This window comes from Schistocerca americana, chromosome 3, assembly GCF_021461395.2.
Source record: "Schistocerca americana isolate TAMUIC-IGC-003095 chromosome 3, iqSchAmer2.1, whole genome shotgun sequence".
NCBI classification, from domain to species: domain Eukaryota; kingdom Metazoa; phylum Arthropoda; class Insecta; order Orthoptera; family Acrididae; genus Schistocerca; species Schistocerca americana.
The window spans coordinates 43,214,604-43,233,082 of NC_060121.1; the positions used below are offsets into that span (position 1 = coordinate 43,214,604).

At 44.8% G+C, this 18,479-nt stretch overlaps 1 pseudogene; it reads right to left on the bottom strand.

Moving 5' to 3' along the window:
* Positions 1–2,317: 2,317 nt before the first annotated feature.
* LOC124608187 lies at positions 2,318–2,435 on the bottom strand (annotated as a pseudogene).
* Between the last annotated feature and the right edge of the window lie 16,044 nt (positions 2,436–18,479).

The window sequence follows — 18,479 nt, forward strand, 5'->3', positions numbered from 1 at the left end:
ACAACGATAGTTCAGGTATACATGCCGACGTCGCAAGCTGAAGATGAACAGATAGAGAAAGTGTATGAGGATATTGAAAGGGTAATGCAGTATGTAAAGGGGGACGAAAATCTAATAGTCAAGGGCGACTGGAATGCAGTTGTAGGGGAAGGAGTAGAAGAAAAGGTTACAGGAGAATATGGGCTTGGGACAAGCAATGAAAGAGGAGAAAGACTAATTGAGTTCTGTAACAAGTTTCAGCTAGTAATAGCGAATACCCTGTTCAAGAATCACAAGAGGAGGAGGTATACTTGGAAAAGGCCGGGAGATACGGGATGATTTCAATTAGATTACATCATGGTCAGACAGAGATTCCGAAATCAGATACTGGATTGTAAGGCGTACCCAGGAGCAGATATAGACTCAGATCACAATATAGTAGTGATGAAGAGTAGGCTGAAGTTCAAGACATTAGTCAGGAAGAATCAATACGCAAAGAAGTGGGATACGGAAGTACTAAGGAATGACGAGATACGTTTGAAGTTCTCTGACGCTGTAGATACAGCAATAATGAATAGCGCAGTAGGCAGTACAGTTGAAGAGGAATGGACATCTCTAAAAACGGCCATCACAGAAGTTTGGAAGGAAAACATAGGTACAAAGAAGGTGGCTGCGAAGAAACCATGGGTAACGGAAGAAATACTTCAGTTGATTGATGAAAGGAGGAAGTACAAACATGTTCCGGGAAAATCAGGAATTCAGAAATACAAGTCGCTGAGGAATGAAATAAATAGGAAGTGCAGGGAAGCTAAGACGAAATGGCTGCAGGAAAAATGTGAAGACATCGAAAAAGATATGATTGTCGGAAGGACACTCTCAGCATACAGGAAAGTCAAAACAACCTTTGGTGACATTAAAAGCAACGGTGGTAACATTAAGAGTGCAACGGGAATTCCACTGTTAAATGCAGAGGAGAGAGCAGATAGGTGGAAACAATACATTGAAAGCCTCTATGAGGGTGAAGATTTGTCTGATGTGATAGAAGACGAAACAGGAGTCGATTTAGAAGAGATAGAGGATCCAGTATTACAATCGGAATTTAAAAGAGCTTTGAAGGACTTACGGTCAAATAAGGCAGAAGGGATAGATAACATTCCATCAGAATTTCTAAAATCATTGGGGGAAGTGGCAACAAAACGACTATTCACGTTGGTGTGTAGAATATATGAGTCTGGCGACATACCATCTGACTTTCGGAAAAGCATCATCCACACAATTCCGAAGACGGCAAGAGCTGACAAGTGCGAGAATTATCGCAAATTAGCTTAACAGCTCATGCATCGAAGCTGCTTACAAGAATAATATACAGAAGAATGGAAAAGAAAATTGAGAATGCGCTAGGTGACGATCACTTTGGCTTTAGGAAAAGTAAAGGGACGAGAGAGGCAATTCTGACGTTACGGCTAATAATGGAAGCAAGGCTAAAGAAAAATCAAGACACTTTGATAGGATTTGTCGACCTGGAAAAAGCGTCCGACAATATAAAATGGTGCAAGCTGTTCGAGATTCTGAAAAATGTAGGGGTAAGCTATAGGGAGAGACGGGTCATATACAATATGTACAACAACCAAGAGGGAATAATAAGAGTGGACGATCAAGAACGAAGTGCTCGTATTAAGAAGGGTGTAAGACAAGGCTGTAGCCTTTCGCCCCTACTCTTCAATCTGTACATCGAGGAAGCAATTATGGAAATAAAAGAAAGGTTCAGGAGTGGAATTAAAATACAAGGTGAAAGGCTATCAATGATACGATTCGCTGATGACATTGCTATCCTGAGTGAAAGTGAAGAAGAATTAAATGATCTGCTGAACGGAATGAACAGTCTAGTGAGTACACAGTATGGTTTGAGAGTAAATCGGAGAAAGACGAAGGTAATGAGAAGTAGTAGAAATGAGAACAGCGAGAAACTTATCAGGATTGATCGTCACGAAGTCAATGAAGTAAAGGAATTCTGCTATCTAGGCAGTAAAATAACCAATGACGGACGGAGCAAGGACGACATCAAAAGCAGACTCGCTATGGCACAAAAGCCATTTCTGGCCAAGAGAAGTCTACTAATATCAAATACCGGCCTTAATTTGAGGAAAAAATTTCTGAGGATGTACGTCTGGAGTACAGCATTGTATGGTAGTGAAACATGGACTGTGGGAAAACCGGAACAGAAGAGAATCGAAGCATTTGAGATGTGGTGCTATAGACGAATGTTGAAAATTAGGTGGACTGATAAGGGGAAAAAAAAACTCAATTGGCATCACGAGGCTGAGTGCACCCCGATAAATGGCAACAGCGCTTGGCAGCCTGGATGGTCACCCATCCAAGTGCCTACCACGCCCGACAGCGCTTAACTTCGGCGATCGCACGGGAACCGGTGTAACCACTGCGGCAAGGCTGTTGCCAATCAAACCTCAGCTCTTGCATAATTTTTCTATGTACTGACAGCGTTCAAAACGTAATGAGACTGTTGGCAGGGCAGGTACTATTCACCTTTAAATAAATGGATCTTCTGAAGTTACGTTTGAAATCCACGTTACTGGTGCTGCTTCCTGGGCTACGCAACGTACTGTAATTGCTTTTCGTCACTTTATTTCGTTACACCATATTGCGTTAAAAACCGTGGTTACCTCTGGGAAGAAACTAATTGTGAAATGTGTTCCAAAAAAACCATATAATACCGAAACTAATATCAGAATGAGGTTGCTGTCTTCTCCAGTCATTAGAATGTAGGGTCTAGAATCGACATAGTACACGCAATATTTTATGACATGTACTGATATTCGAAATCACTTCTACACGAAATTTAAACGCACTGAATAAGTGACAGGAGGGTTTGGGGGGGGGGGGGGGGGAGGGTCGTAAATCGAAAACCTAATGACGGAGATCTACTGCGTCAGAAAAAACGATGTATGACGTATGCAGTGACTAAGAGGAACAAATACAACACTCCAGGAAGAAATTTCTGCCCCATGCCTCACAACCTTCGTTTTCCCCAGAATACGCTAATTTTGCAATATTTGTCACACCAGTTCCTCTATCTAGCATTTGGACAGTACTCCTATAGCTGTTCTTACGGAGTAGCATTAATAGTTACGCAAGTAAGACCCCCGTTTTAGAAACAGAAAGGCGACAAAGGGTCGTGAGAACGAGTCGGCCCTTCTAAACACGTCGTGAAGAGCAGACGGGAAAACAAACAGACGCAGCAACCGCTGCGGCCGTCAACAGGAACGGTCGTAAAGACGTGACAGGTGGACGTTTACAGCTCATGAGGCGGCCCACAGTAATTCATATTCAGCTCATCAGCCGCGCACCAGCGGCCTCTCGCGTCTCCCTTGCCTGCTTGCCTGCTCTCACGACAGGCTGAGCTAGGCTGGGAGGCGGCAGGTCGGATTACGGCTTTCCTTCCGGCGGTGGCCGCTTCTGCTGCACACGACAATCATCTGACCAGCAGTCACTGGTATGTGGAACTTGCAGTCCAGTCGGGTCGCAGTGCTTGTTTTCACGAACGCTATTTCACGTCTTCGGCGATATTCGTCAAATGAGTAGGTTAGCTGAGACAGGCGTTATCAGTTTCCTTGTGTTGCAAAAGCTGCCTGACACTGAACGCCGAATCGTGCGTAGTTGTGTTGGAAGACGCGGCTGTTTTCCTTGCGCGGTCCTCGCAACCTTCTCAGCACAAAAACAATGTTTTTTCCAAGTCACTCGTTTTACGCGAGCCCACAGGATTTCCGGTCTTGTGCCATCCTCTTCATTTCAGACCAGCTCTTGTATCCCACGCACTCAGTCATTTGTTGGATGTATTCCATTCAATCCTCGTCTTACCCTATAGTTTTTACCCTCTGAAGTTCCCTCTAGTACCTTGGAGGTTATTTCCTGATGTCACACGTTCGATCTTCAAAAATGGCTCTGAGCACTATGTGGCTCAACATCTTAGGTCATAAGTCCCCTAGATCTTAGAACTACTTAAACCTAACTGACCTAAGGACATCACACACACCCATGCCCGTGGCAGGATTCGAACCTGCGACCGTAGCAGTCCCGCGGTTCCGGACTGCAGCTCCAGAACCGATTCTGGGGAGCACCTCCTCATTTCTCAACTTATCAGTTCACCTAACGTTCAGCATACTACCACAGCACCGCATCTCTAACCCCTCTACGTTCCTCTGTTCCGGTTTTAGCACAGACCATGATCCACTAGTGTACAGTGCTGTGCTCCAAGAGTATATTCTCAGAAATTTCTTCGTCAAATTAACACCGATGTTTGATACTAGGAGAATCCTCTCGCCCAGAAATGCCTTCTATGCCTGAGCTGATCTGCGGTTTATGTCGCCCTTGCTTCGTTCGTCACGTGTTACTTTGCTTCCAAGGTTGCGAGAATGCCTTTACTTCGTGTACTTAGCGGTCCCCAACATTCACGTTAAATTTACCGCTAATCTCATTTCCGCTAGTCCGCACTAGTTTCGTCTTCTGCAGTTAACTATCCATACAGATTCTGTAATTATTCTTTACTTTCGCGAAGATCGCAATACCATCATCGAATCCTATCATTGATATTCTCAACCATGAATTTCATCCCACTTCTGATTGAATCTTTGTTCTATTTTCGACACTGCTTGTTCGATGTATAGGCTAAACAGTGGAGGGAATTTAATAGTATTGGTTCACTATGGTACATTGGGGAATGAAGTTCGTGTGCACTCTCTTCTGTGTAAAACAAATAAACCAGCATTGCTTTGACATTTGGTTATCAACTGGTTGCAATCCTAAATATCTTGTTACTATGTAATGTAACTTTATATTTATTCAGTGTACTATAATTTTAAACTGACAGCCCCGTGAAGAGAACAATTATAACAGAAAAAGTAGAGGCTTTTAAGCCTTAGCTAAGTGACTGTTTTCGTTATCCAATATGGTTGTGCAGGCGCGGGAACAAAGAGCCAAAATGACGCGTTTAGCATCCTGCGGCCGTAGAATCAGAGTGAGGTGAGTGGCGCACTTGAGGTTCTGGCTTCTGGTGTACTGTTTGAAAATGTGGTGGTATGACAACGAAGCGATATGAACACGTGAAAATAGGTTTCGAGAGTTCTGGCACGGAGCAACGCGTCCGTAGAGAAATTCACATACGCGGCGCCAGTTCTAACCGTTCTGTACTGATCCAGTGTCTGGGGTCCTTGTCGAGCAGAAATGATAAGAGACGTTACACGATACTCTACCCGGATTGTAACCGGTCGGTACAGGTCTTACGAAAGAGTATCGGAGTTGTTAAGGGAACGTAAATGGGACTGTATGAAATGATGGCGACATTGTTGTGAAGCATAGCTGAGCAAATCAAGAGCACCGGTATTCCGAGAAGGTTACGTGGGACATTGCGTATTCCTTGTAGAGATGATAATAATAAGAACTATTAGACATACATCAGGCACTTTTCCCTCTCTTATAACGCGAGTGAAGTAAGACAGAAATTCACTAATCTCATTACAAAACACCATCCGACACTCTCTGTGGCTTGCGGGTAATTTGTGCAGCTACTGGTCATGGTAGAAAATGAGCCTCAACATTCGGAACTGAAGTACAGACTGGATCGGTGAGACATACGGAGGACATGAAATATGGGTTTCACTTTTAGTCACCAGTGATTGCAGTTCGCTCCATTTCCGTTTCATATTCTGCAAACGATCGCTGTTATCGGTATTTTTGCCTGAGTCTAATGACTTCGATCTCCTGTACGAATTAATGTTGGTGCCAGCAGTTATTTGTTTCGGGAATTCTATTTCCGGCCACTCTATTCCCGACTTATTCACTGCTATTGCAGCAGGGCACGTTCGGAGCGACTGTGCGGAGATATCACGTTTCTGTGGCCGCAGTGGAGAAAACGCGGCACCAGAGGAGGCCTAGCGCACGTCATTCAGCAGAGCGGGGGTGCAGTACCTTGTGACACAGGAGGCCAAACGCACAGGACACTTTCATCACGCCTAGAAGAAGAAAATGTGTTTCAGGAAACACCTCAAGGACGCGAAAACTTTTATGGCACCAGTTTTTATTTTTTTCGGCTAGTTTCGGTCTTAAATCCTCACCACATCGATTAACATTGTCTAGATAACGTGGGAGGACTGTTGGTTGACTTCAAATGTACAGGCACAACACAGGAGTCCATTGTATGAAGTATCGTGGGTCTAGTTGTCGATACGAGATGAATAGCCGGCCGGCGTGGCCGTGCGGTTCTAGGCGCTTCAGTCTGGAACCGCGTGACCGCTACAGTCGCAGGTTCGAATCCTGCCTCGGGCATGGATGTGTGTGATGTCCTTAGTTAGTTAGGTTTAAGTAGTTCTAAGTTCTAGGGGACTGATGACCACAGATGTTTAGTCCCATAGTGCTCAGAGCCATTTGAACCATTTTTGAACGAGATGAATACGTTAAGAATGTCCATTATTTACCGAAAATGTGACTCTGTTTGAATGTCAAAAAATCATAGAAGTGTATAATTCCATTAAGCCAAAAACACCTCTGCATACTGAAGTAGGTACATGACAGCCGCGAGCAGTCGAGGGCCTCCAACTAAGGAAGTTTGCTAGTTCAGATGGTCTCTCCCTAATGTTGCTAAAGCAGTTTCGAGAACATTGCAGAAATTTCGGTGGGGAGTCCTTAAACGTCGTCCACATAGTATTCATCTCCACCCACGTGATTTCCGTGTTTTTAGAGCCCTGAAGAAAATCATTCGTGGGCGACGATGCGCTTCGCACGAAGACGCGCTCGGCTGGGTGCAATCACGGTTCCATAGGCAACTGCAACCATTATTCCACGAAGGTATTGACCGCCCTATCTCACAGTGGAGGCGCAGTCGTACGACTTTCCGTAGCCACGGTATCCCGTCCACAGTCACAACACGACCGTAACAATGTAAGCGTTGACACTACGAGGCTGTCATCGGATTTTATATGGCGAGTCGTTCAACCTGCCTGTTGCGTGCAATGGACACTGAAAAGTTTAGTAATTTTATTTATGAAAGGAGGACATTGTGGATAAAAGTGATTGGAGCGAACAGTGCCGTGACCGTCAAACAACAGCACGGATAGACGTTTCCTCAGAAATCAACCTAACCAGTCAGTACTCTTAATTACAGTATCCTTCATATTAACTAGAGTATTTTGATACTGATTTTTGTTAGACACCATACACTGTAGTTCTATTACAGATTATTTGCAGCGTTTGAAACATGTCAACAACATAAATCGTTAGTATCGTATCACGTAAATAAAGCTGAATCCATATTTAACATCGTGTCACATCTACACAACACACAAGTTTTCATTTAATTTTGAGGTACGTATCGAATTCTTAAAGTTCCGTCACTTGTTAGTTGTGTTGGAGTCCTACAACACCTATTATGTAGAATGAGTGAAAAGCACTACATTAATTGTAAGAGTTAATCTCTTTTCAGTTTACAAAGCCATCATCAAACATAAAGTCTCATGATGGCCTTGGCCAGTTAACTCGATAAATTAACCCTGTAAAACATAGCTATATAGTGTTTTTCGTTTATTACACTGCTGTTCTGACAAGAACCGACGGAAGAATCAGTTAACATTATATTCTGAAGAAAACAGTTTTTGATAGCCTCTCCTGCGTTAACAATTCTAATTGTTTTTAGTTGTTTATTTGCGGATAAGTAAGTGTTCGCATGGAGCTACGGTTTCCCGAAAGTTGCTGGACTTGTTAAGTGGACACTCGACACTTACCAGAGATGCTCGAATGTCTTTCCAGAACCATTGCAGAGTTTGCGTTACTACTTACGTAGGTCGTTCTCGTTTTCTTTTATGCATTAATTTAGCCATTCCTTCCTCCTTTCCCGCAGTATCAGCTTTCGCCTCAGCAAAACGGAACTGCCCACTACGTCAGCTGCTAAATATGCGACAGTGTAACGAATATTCTTGCAACGTGCGGCCTTACACCGCACGACTCAGTACTTTCGAAGTCGTGCGCCGGTTTAGTCGCAAGGCTTCGCTTGCACGCCCGCCACTGTAAGTCCGTTTTTACACAACAGACTTTCTTGTCTCATTTGACTGCTCGAGGCGAGTGCGTCTACCGCAGAGCTATTGAGTCTCGGCTGTTTCGAGTGATCACCTCCGTTTAGATGTCAGCACCAAAATTTAGTGTGTTGTGACAACTGTCTGCTGTGCAGTTTGAAATCTTAACGGTGAAACTAGGCTATGAGAATGTGTCCTTTGTAAGGAAAAGTAGAAACGCAGTAGCAAAATATTGGAACATGCAATGATAATACAGTTTATCAGTTCGACAGCAAAATTCATAGTGGTATTTGTGGTAAAAGGTAGCGTGGTAAATTCTTTACAGTGCTGAGAAACGAAAGAGTAGGAAGTCACCCGAACATTTCAGAAGATACTAGTAGACATTTATTTGTTGGAGGAAATATATATTTGCGAAGTGCAAACACATCAAACAATGTCTAGAGCTCAGAAAATAGCGCCTTTCTGCTTTATCTTTTAAATCTTGTTTTCTTGCTAAGTGACAAATAAGGTTGAAAATTATTTTTCTATTGAAATATTTCTGACAATTTCACGCTTTAAACAGTTTTCATTAAGACGCTTCATCTGTTTAAGTTATTTTCACATAGTGCAGGCTTTTTCTCTGTAATACGAAGATACCTTTTTGGTTTCAGATACTTCGTTTACCTTGTAAGAGAATACTAGTAGGAAAACACATTAGGACATTGTGTAACGTTTCAATACGTCACGAAAACACAGAAAGCACACTATAGATTAAGGATGCACGAAGGAGCAAAAGTCATTTCTATAATACGAGTGAGCTCGGCCAAAATGGTTAGCTTTCGATTTCAGCAGACACCCCAAAAGTCGGTTCATTCGGCGCATGTGCACTGTGTAGCATACTCTGAAATTTAGAACTCCACACTAGGTAGAAACTATAGACCACTGACGTCATAGAAACACTCGCGTCGTGGTTGGCTTCTGGTACATACGCAGGCACGAAAGGTGCGCGCAACCTGGGTAGCCAGTTTTGACCAGGAAGTCGCTCGTGTTAAACAGACTTTAGGCTGAGCGTCCACCGGAAAGTATCCGTCCGACAACAGCTGTTGTGCGGCTGTATACGACCGCACTTAATTGCCAACTGTCAATGCAGTGGAGCTTATAAGTCTTGCGAAAGGGAACAGGACGCTGTGGTGCATGCAAGACGAGAGATTATCGGCACCGCGACTTCCACAGGAAACTAGTTGAAATATGCAGAGGATATGAGTCCGGAAGCTACGTGGAAACGCTAATCAGAAAGTAGCGAACAACACAAAACTGTGTGACCACATTTGCTGAACATGTGATACGCGACCTGCTGTGTCGTTGAAGAACACTGATTACAAAATTCTACAAACTGTATTTAAAACAAAACTGAGAAGAATCTAAAGATGCTCCACTATCCCTTACTGCCTACGTCTGCGAGATCATCTTAACGCGGCGTGATGACAGAAACAGTGCAGGTCTCGGAAGGAGCACGTTTTATACCTACCTCTTGAATTCGCTGTTATTTTTGTACGTCAAAGACCGACTGCAAGTAGTCCATTAAGTATGACTGCTTAAAAATTCTAGAAAATATTTGAAATCAAAATTGAGAACACCTGCATCCATACGTTCACGCTATGTAACTAGTACTCTCTTAAGTGCTCAGACCGCTTTCATTCGTACTCATCTCCCGAGCAAAAGAACGTCACAAGTCTGTCTCGGGCGGATTATGTTGGACTACACGGCAGTTCTCGCTGACAGAATAGTACCTTTTTGTCAACTGCCTTGACTGGCAGGCGAACGCAGCTGCTGGTTCTTCCCCCTCCTAGTCGATTGCGATATTGTCTTACCAGCGTATACATTTGAGTATAGCCTAGACACTATCAAGCGTATCAGCTTCTGTACATTTTTGCAGCTATTTCTGTTCACTACTGATTATTCCAAAGGCGCATTCCATCTCCTGTCGAGTCTTAGACACGTGTTGAAAGTAGTTTCATCGCTGCAAGTTTTGACACTGGGAGTAGTCTCTTCAGGCAAGTCATCAGCTGCGTTGCCAGCCGTGAGTAGGACGTTACTCGGCCGCTCTGGAAGAGCTTCGTCGGTCGGTTGCGATCGTACGACCGTTTGGACAAACCACAGACACCGTAACACACGGAAAGGGAGACTCCCCACCGCACCCCTCTCAGATTCAGCGGACTGCTCGTCAGAAACTGAACCAGATCAAGCATGAAAACAGGAAGAAGGTGTACAGGACTGTGAAAAAAAAAAAAAAGGAAGGAAGGACACAGTGGAAGATCCAAGAACAAGATGTGCAAAATATTGCAGTCCGGGATGCAAGTGGCGTCGTGGTTAGATGCTGATGGTGCTGGACTACCAAGCAGGCGAGCCGTGTGCAACCCTCTCCTGTGCCAACATTATTTTCGCTGTTTGCTGCATTCAGATTTGTGTGTGTGAGGCGGTGTAACTTCCGTTTGCAACAGCTACTTTTAAGGTAGAAACCTATTAGCAGCCGAGAGGAAGTGTCTTTCGAATGGGCACCGCAAACCTCTGACGACAAGGTGGCAAGTCAACTGAACTCTCCACTGGGCGGTAAACAGGTCTGGTGTCTCATACACGGCATTACTGTGTCATATGATATTAATCTCTTACCGAAGCACCTAATTTCTGCACCTGTTAAGTGACTGAGATACGCGTCCTTGTTCGTACGAATGTGATGCGATCACTCCCTAGGGAATGATGAAAACAAAATAGTTTGTCACAAAATCTGCAGCAGGTGAACGCAACAGTTTCACATTCACACAGTTTATCCGAGCTGTGTCAGAACGTACTGTATGTTTTTAACGTATTTGAAGTTTGGCTCCGTTTTGGAAGTCTTGACTCTTCAATTACTTTGTTGTAATAATGTTCAGACCAGTTTGTTGTTTTCATTCCTGTGAGATGTATATGTGGTATCTCGCCTAGTCTCACTATTCGTCACATTGCCTTACGACGCTAACGTATTCTTACCACATGACCCAAACCAATACAGAGTATGGCTACTGCCAGGACTACAGAAAGAGTACAAACATTTCAATGACCGGACGGACAGTTCATAATGTTGTTAAAAGAAAAACATTTTCTTGGCACGAGTGCGTACTGAATACGGCACTGCGCGCTTGGCAGTCTAACACCATGACCACTTCCCCACGACGTCGTACCTGTTCCATGCTATTACTTATTGCAATTAATCTTCTCGGACCGTTCACTGTCCTATTTTCCTTTTTTTCTTTTTTTTTTGTTGCACAGCCCAGTCCACCTTCCCACTGTTTCCACGCTCGATCCACGTTCAGGTTTTGGCGGGCTGTCCACTAGGCCCTCTTAGCACTGCATCTGAGGGAGTTTTCCTTGTGAGGTGTGACGTCGCCGGCAGCCCCTTCGCACGACGCACTGCATTCAAGTTTACAGGCACGCGGAGCACTCTTATTTAGCTATACGCAGGTATGAATGTAATCGAGATTTTCCCTGTTTTAGTGTATGTTCTATGGTCGGTGCAGTGCCAGTGTGAAGCCTCCGAAGCACGTCAACCTGTTTCACCTTCCCCGAGGGCAGTGTTCCTTTTCTGGAGGAAGCGAGCGGCTCACACTGTGTTACACCACATAGAGCTGTAACACGGCGGGAACCGCCGCCATAACATTTTAAACACATTATCTGTATTAGGCTACATCGAGTGAGGCGATCCTGTAAAGCTACATTATTTTCCGTAAGGTCTTTTAGTTCTGACAAGTTGCCGTTTGGCTTCTGTATCGGATTCTTCGGACGACATTTGTTTGATGATTTTTCTGACGTTACGCCTGCACGAGCGGTTGCCGTTGTCAAGGCTTGACCCTCCATTGCTGATGGTGGATCGGAGTCGAGTCTCTTTAGTAGGGTGGAGCCCCTCCACGCCCACAGCAGCATGGTGGCTTACACAAAACGTCTACTCACATCCCTGAATATTGGTTAGTTTTCACTAACTGAGGTCGAGCTGGCAGCCGCAGATTACTCAGAGTGTTTCCGTAACATTTAACAGGACGACTCACGCCCGGTACGCACAGATACTGGCAGAAATAAAGCTGTGAGTACCGGGCGTGAGTCGTGCTTCGGTAGCTCAGATGGTAGAGCACTTGCCTGCGAAAGGCAAAGGTCCCGAGTTCGAGTCTCAGTCGGGCACACAGTTTTGATCTGCCAAGAAGTTTCATATCAGCGCACACTCCGCTGCAGAGTGAAAATCTCATTCTGGAAACATCCCCCAGGCTGTGGCTAAGCCATGTCTCCGCTATATCCTTTCTTTCGGGAGTGCTAGTTCTGCAAGGTTCGCAGGAGAGCTTCTGTAAAGTTTGGAAGGTAGGAGACGAGATACTGGCAGAAGTAAAGCTGTGAGTACCGGGCGTGAGTCGTGCTTCGGTAGCTCAGATGGTAGAGCACTTGTCCGAGAAAGGCAAAGGTCCCGAGTTCGAGTCTCGGTCGGGAACACAGTTTTAATCTGCCAGGAAGTTTCAGTCTTCATGTTGCCAGGTCCCTCGTTTCTTCTTTCCAATGAGTCAGTCTCCCGCATTCTTCGATCGAGAGAAATAAACGCTCCTAGTGGCGGATGGTCCTTGTAAGGAAATCGTTCCCTGTACAGCCTTTTCCCGAGGACACGCAGCTTTACTGTATGCTTAAATGATGGTGTCCTTTTGTGTAAAATATTCCGGAGGTAAAATAGTCCCCCATTCGGATCTACGGGCGGGGACTACTCAGGAGAACGTGTTATCACGACAAAGAAAACTGGCTTTCTACGGATTGGAGCGTGGAATGTCGGATCCCTTAATCGGGCAGGTAGGTCAGAAAATTTAAAAATGGAAATGGATAGGTTAAAATGATTGACTGGCGACTCCATGGCGTGTTTTGTGCACCAAGACCAAATAGTAGATAGAATTGGAAGGAAAATAAGCATTGGCCGTATTTTATGTTTTATTGTCAGCAAAATCGATTTTCGGTCACTTAGAGACCATCCTCAGTGCTGTAATATACAATTAAAATTGGTAGGCTATTGGTAAGCTATAACCACAAGCTTAGAGCGATCACATGAACTGAGCTCAAATTGTTCGGTGGAGCATTCTCTATGTCCTGTTACATTTTTGCACGCTCTTGCGGAAACACCCAGTGGCAACGTCCAAGAGCTGGTTGTTTCCGATACTGTTCTTTTCTTGCTGGAACGGTCGTTCGCTGCAGGACGTGTCTCTCTTCTCCTCTGCCGAGCTGACACACTCTTTGATCTTCTTCGTCGGTTTATAAACTGTCGTCACGCCGTGTTTGCGCAATATATGGCCCATTCTCTCCGTCATTCTGGAAATGTGTGGCAGGAAGGTCGTACCTTTTTGCGACCTGTCACTTCATCGACTGCCTGACTCCGTTACACTTCTTACGTAACTGACGGAGTATCCATTGCTCCTCAGAACGCTCTCCAGGTGTTGTATCTCGCATCTGAGGTGCTGCGGCTCACGTATTCGTGTTGGTCGCGTTACGAACGTGTTATTCATGCCTCTGTTCTGGATCGGGTTGCGATTTGACAGCTCGTGCAAGTATCGGTCCATGTGTGTCGGTTTTCGATATACGCTGTGTCCCAGGTTTTCACCATCCCTTGTGACCAGCACATCTAGAATGAGTAGCTGTTTGTCCTTTTCTACGTACATGCATTCCATGGTAAATTGAAGACCGATGATTATGAACAGAAAATCCAGAACCCATTAGACCCGACAGCGTACCGAAAACTAAGCGCAGGTCCGAAGCTGCTGATCACATGGAATACGAATCGGTTTATAAAATGTCGTAGCAGGTGGCTACACGGGTAGCAGGGGTTGTGTGGCGTGGGCTAGGCGTTTTTTTTTTTTTTTTTTTTTTTTTTTTAGGTTAGATGGCCTCGGGCAAGTACAGAGAGGGCAACAGCCTCAAAGGGTGCGGGGCGAAGTCAGGACATGCGAGAACCAAGCAGCAATCGGTATTGTAATGGTAAACTGTCGAATCTGCGTCGGTAAAGTACCAACTGAAGCCAGAGGTAAATTCTGCCGAAATTTTTACAAAGGCACAGACGGTGTTTAGAAAGTATAGATTGCATGCAATCGGTGGTGGCGTGTTTGTTGCTGTTAGTAGTAGTTTATCCTGTAGTGAAATAGAAGTTGATAGTTCCTGTGGTTTATTGTGGGTGGAACGAACTAGGTTAATAATTGACTCCTTTTACCGACCTTCCGACTAAGCAGCATTAGTGCAGAACAACTGAGAGAAAATCTGGAATACATTTCACATAAATTTCCTCAGCATGTTATAGTCTTAGGTGGAGATTTCAATTTAACAGATATAGACTGGGACACTCAGATGTTTAGGACGGGTGGTAGGGACAGAGCATCGACTGACATTATACTGAGTGCACTATCCGAAAATAACCTCGAGCAATTAAACAGAGGACCGACTAGTTTAGATAACATCTTGGATAACATCTTGGACCTACTGATAACAAACAGACCCGAACTTCTCGACTCTGTAAGTGCGGAACAGGAAATCAGTGATTCTAAGGCCGTTGCAGCATCCCTGAATATGGTAGTAAATAGGAATATAAAAAAAGGGAGGAAGGTTTATCTGTTTAGCAAGAGTAATAGGAGGCAGATTTCAGAATACCTAACAGATCAAAACGAAAATTTCTGTTCCGACACTGACAATGTTGAGAGTTTATGTAAAAAATTCAAGGCAGTCGTAAAATGCGTTTTAGACAGATACGTGTCAAGTAAAACAGTGAGGGACGGGAAAAACCGACCGTGGTTCAACAACAAAGTTAGGAAACTACTGCGAAAGCAAAGAGAGCTTCACTGCAAGTTTAAACTCAGCCAAAACCTCTCAAAAAGGAAAAAAAAAATGGCTCTGAGCACTACGGGACTTAACATCTGATGTCATCAGTCCCCTAGAACTAAGAACTACTTAAACCTAACTAACCTAAGGACATCACACACATCCATGATTCGAGCTTGCGACAGTAGCAGTCCCGCGGTTCCGGAGTGAGCGCTTAGAACCGCACGGCCACCACGGCCGGCAGGCAAACAGAAGCTAAACGGTGTCAAAGTTAGTGTAAGGAGGGCTATGCGTGAAGCGTTCAGTGAATTCGAAAGTAAAATTCTATATACCAACTTGACAGAAAATCCTAAGAAGTTCTGGTCTTACGTTAAATCAGTAAGTGGATCGAAACAGCATATACAGACACTCTGGGATGATGACGGCATTGAAACAGAGGATGACACGCGTAAAGCTGAAATACTAAACACTTTTTTCCAAAGCTGTTTCACAGAGGAAGACCGCACTGCAGTTCCTTCTGTAAATCCTCCCACGAACGAAAAAATAGCTGACATCAAAATAAGTGTCCAAGGAATAGAAAAGCAACTGAAATCACTCGAAAGCCCACTGGACCTGACGGGATACCAATTCGATTCTACACAGAGTACGCGAAAGAACTTGCCCCCCTTCTAACAGCCGTGTACCGCAAGTCTCTAGAGGAACGGAAGGTTCCAAATGATTGTAAAAGAGCACAGGTAGTCCCAGTCTTCAAGAAGGGTCGCCGAGCAGATCCGCAAAACTATAGGGCTACATCTCTGACATCAATCTGTTGTAGAATTTTAGAACATGTTCGCCTATCATGTCATTTCTGGAAACCCAGAATCTACTCTGTAGGAATCAACAAGGATTCTGGAAACAGCGATCGTGTGAGACCCAATACCCTTTATTTGTTCATGACAGCAAGGTAGTAGCCATCTTCTTTGACTTTCGGAAGGCGTTCGATACAGTCCCGCACTGTCGCTTGATAAAGTAAGAGCCTACGGAATATCAGACCAGCTGTGTGGCTGGATTGAAGAGTTTTTAGCAAACAGAACACAGCATGTTGTTCTCAATAATGAGATGTCTACAGACGTTAAAGTAACCTCTGGCGTGCCACAGGGGTGTGTTATGGGACCATTGCTTTTCACAATTTATATAAATGACCTAGTAGATAGTGTCGGAAGCTCTATGCTGCTTTTCGCGGATGATGCTGTAGTATACAGAGAAGTTGCAGCATTAGAAAATTGCAGCGAAATGCAGGAAGATCTGCAGCGGATAGGCACTTGGTGCAGGTATTGGCAACTGACCCTTAACATAGACAAATGTAATATATTGCGAATACATAGAAAGAAGGATCCTTTATTGTATGATTATATGATAGCGAAACAAACACTGGTAGCACTTACTTCTGTAAAATATCTGGGAGTATGCGTGCGGAACGATTTGAAGTGGAATGACCATATAAAATTAGTTGTTGCTAAGGCGGGTGCCAAAACGCTCGTTCGACCTATACTTGAGTATTGCTCATCAGTGTGGGATGCATACCACGTCGGGTTGACAGAGGAGACAGAGAAGATCCAAAGAAGAGCGGCGCGTTTCGTCACAGGGTTATTTGTTAAGCGTGATAGCGTTACGGATATGTTTAGCAAACTGTAGTGGCAGACTCTGCAAGAGAGGTGCTCTGCATAGCGGTGTAGCTTGCTGTCCAGGCTTCGAGAGGATGCGTTTCTGGATGAGGTATCGAATATATTGCTTCCTCCTACTTATACTTCCCGAGGTGGTCACGAATGTAAAATTAGAGAGATTTGAGCGCGCACTTTGGCTTTTCGGCAGTCGTTCTTCCCGCGAACCATACACGACTGGAACAGGAAAGGGAGGTAATGACAGTGGCACGTAAAGTGCCCTCCGCCACACACCGTTGGGTGGCTTGCAGATTACAAATGTGGATGAAGATGTAGAATCAAGGCATCGTCTTCTCTCTTGTGCGGACAAACAGAGGAATCTGCGCAACACAGAAGTCCTGACACCTCTACTGTACGAATAATGTTCCATTGAGACCAACTAAAGAAACTAAAACTTTGACCAAACGACATCCCGGCCAGTTTTTAAGATAATATTTGGTTTATGGGGCGCTCAACTGCGTAGTTATCAGTGCTTGTACAAGTTCCCAATCTTTACCCAGTCCATTCTCGCCACTTTCATGAATAACGATGAAGTGATGAGGACAACACAAACACCCAGTTCCCGTGTGGAGAAAATCCCCAACCCGCCTGGGAATCGAACCCGGGACCCCGTGATTCAGAGGCATCAACGCTATGCACAAGACCACGAGCTGCGGACCTGGTCAGTTTCGATGATCTTTCTTTGTTTGCCAAAGGGCCACTGACTGACTCAACGGATCACATCTGTTTCATTTCACACACGCCATCACCAAGCTCATTCACACACATCTCACCGCTTGCTATTCACATGTAATGGCAACTTTTACAAACAGATGGTAGGCGTCTCCATGGGTAACTCCTCTTGTTCCATAGGTGGCCAACTTCTTCTTGGAACATTCGAAGCGCTGGCATTGGGTTTGGCACCTTGTAAACCTAAGGTGTGGTACAGATACGTCGATGATACTTTGGTTGCGTGGAGCCACGGTGAGGAACAGCCCAGTAATTTCCTAAGAAACTAGAACTTCCTCCATGCTAAGATAAAATTTACCATGGAAGATGAAAAGGACAAACAGCTACCCTTTCTAGATGTGCTGGTCACAAGGGATGGTGGAGACTAGGGACACAGCGTGTATCAAAACACACACACACACACACACACACACACACACAGGGACCAATACCTGCACAAACTGTCAATTCAACATCCAAGCCAGGAAAAGGTCATGTAAAAGGGGGTTGTTTGTGTTGTTGCCCCGGATTTGTAAGTGGTGGGTCCTTGAGGTACGGATATACGCGAACACGAGAAGTAAGTTGGAAGAGTTTTATTAGCAAAGGGTGATTATAAAACACGCACGCCACGTGCACCCATCATCACTGTGTCTGACATCCTGATTACGGTCGTACCGAAAGGCTCCGTGGTGAGCCAAGAAAAAGAGAGATATTCGCGGCCGAGGCCGCGCTAGTTAATACGGCGCACTGCGGACGGCTGTCAGTGGCTTACTAGTGCGTCGCACTGCGGCCAGAAACACGTGTACTGACCAAGCAAATTGTCAGTATTCCAGATAGGTCGGCTGGCGAGCGCATGTTACGTACCGTATGGCTGCATGCAACCTGTAGACCCTTTCACATGGTTAATACGCTAGTAACGCGAGCGAGGAGAATATGTAGGCCACAGCATCTCAAACGCGAGATACAGTACCTGGAAAGCGTTCTGAGGAGCATTGGGTCCTCCACAAGATACACATGAAGCGTAAAAGAGTCAGACACTCGATGAAGTGACACATCAGATAGAGAAATGTCGGGTAGATCCCCTCCGCCATACATTCCCAGAGTGACGGACAGAACCAGCCGTATATTGCGCAAACACGGCGTAAAGACTATTTACAAACCCTCAAAGAATATC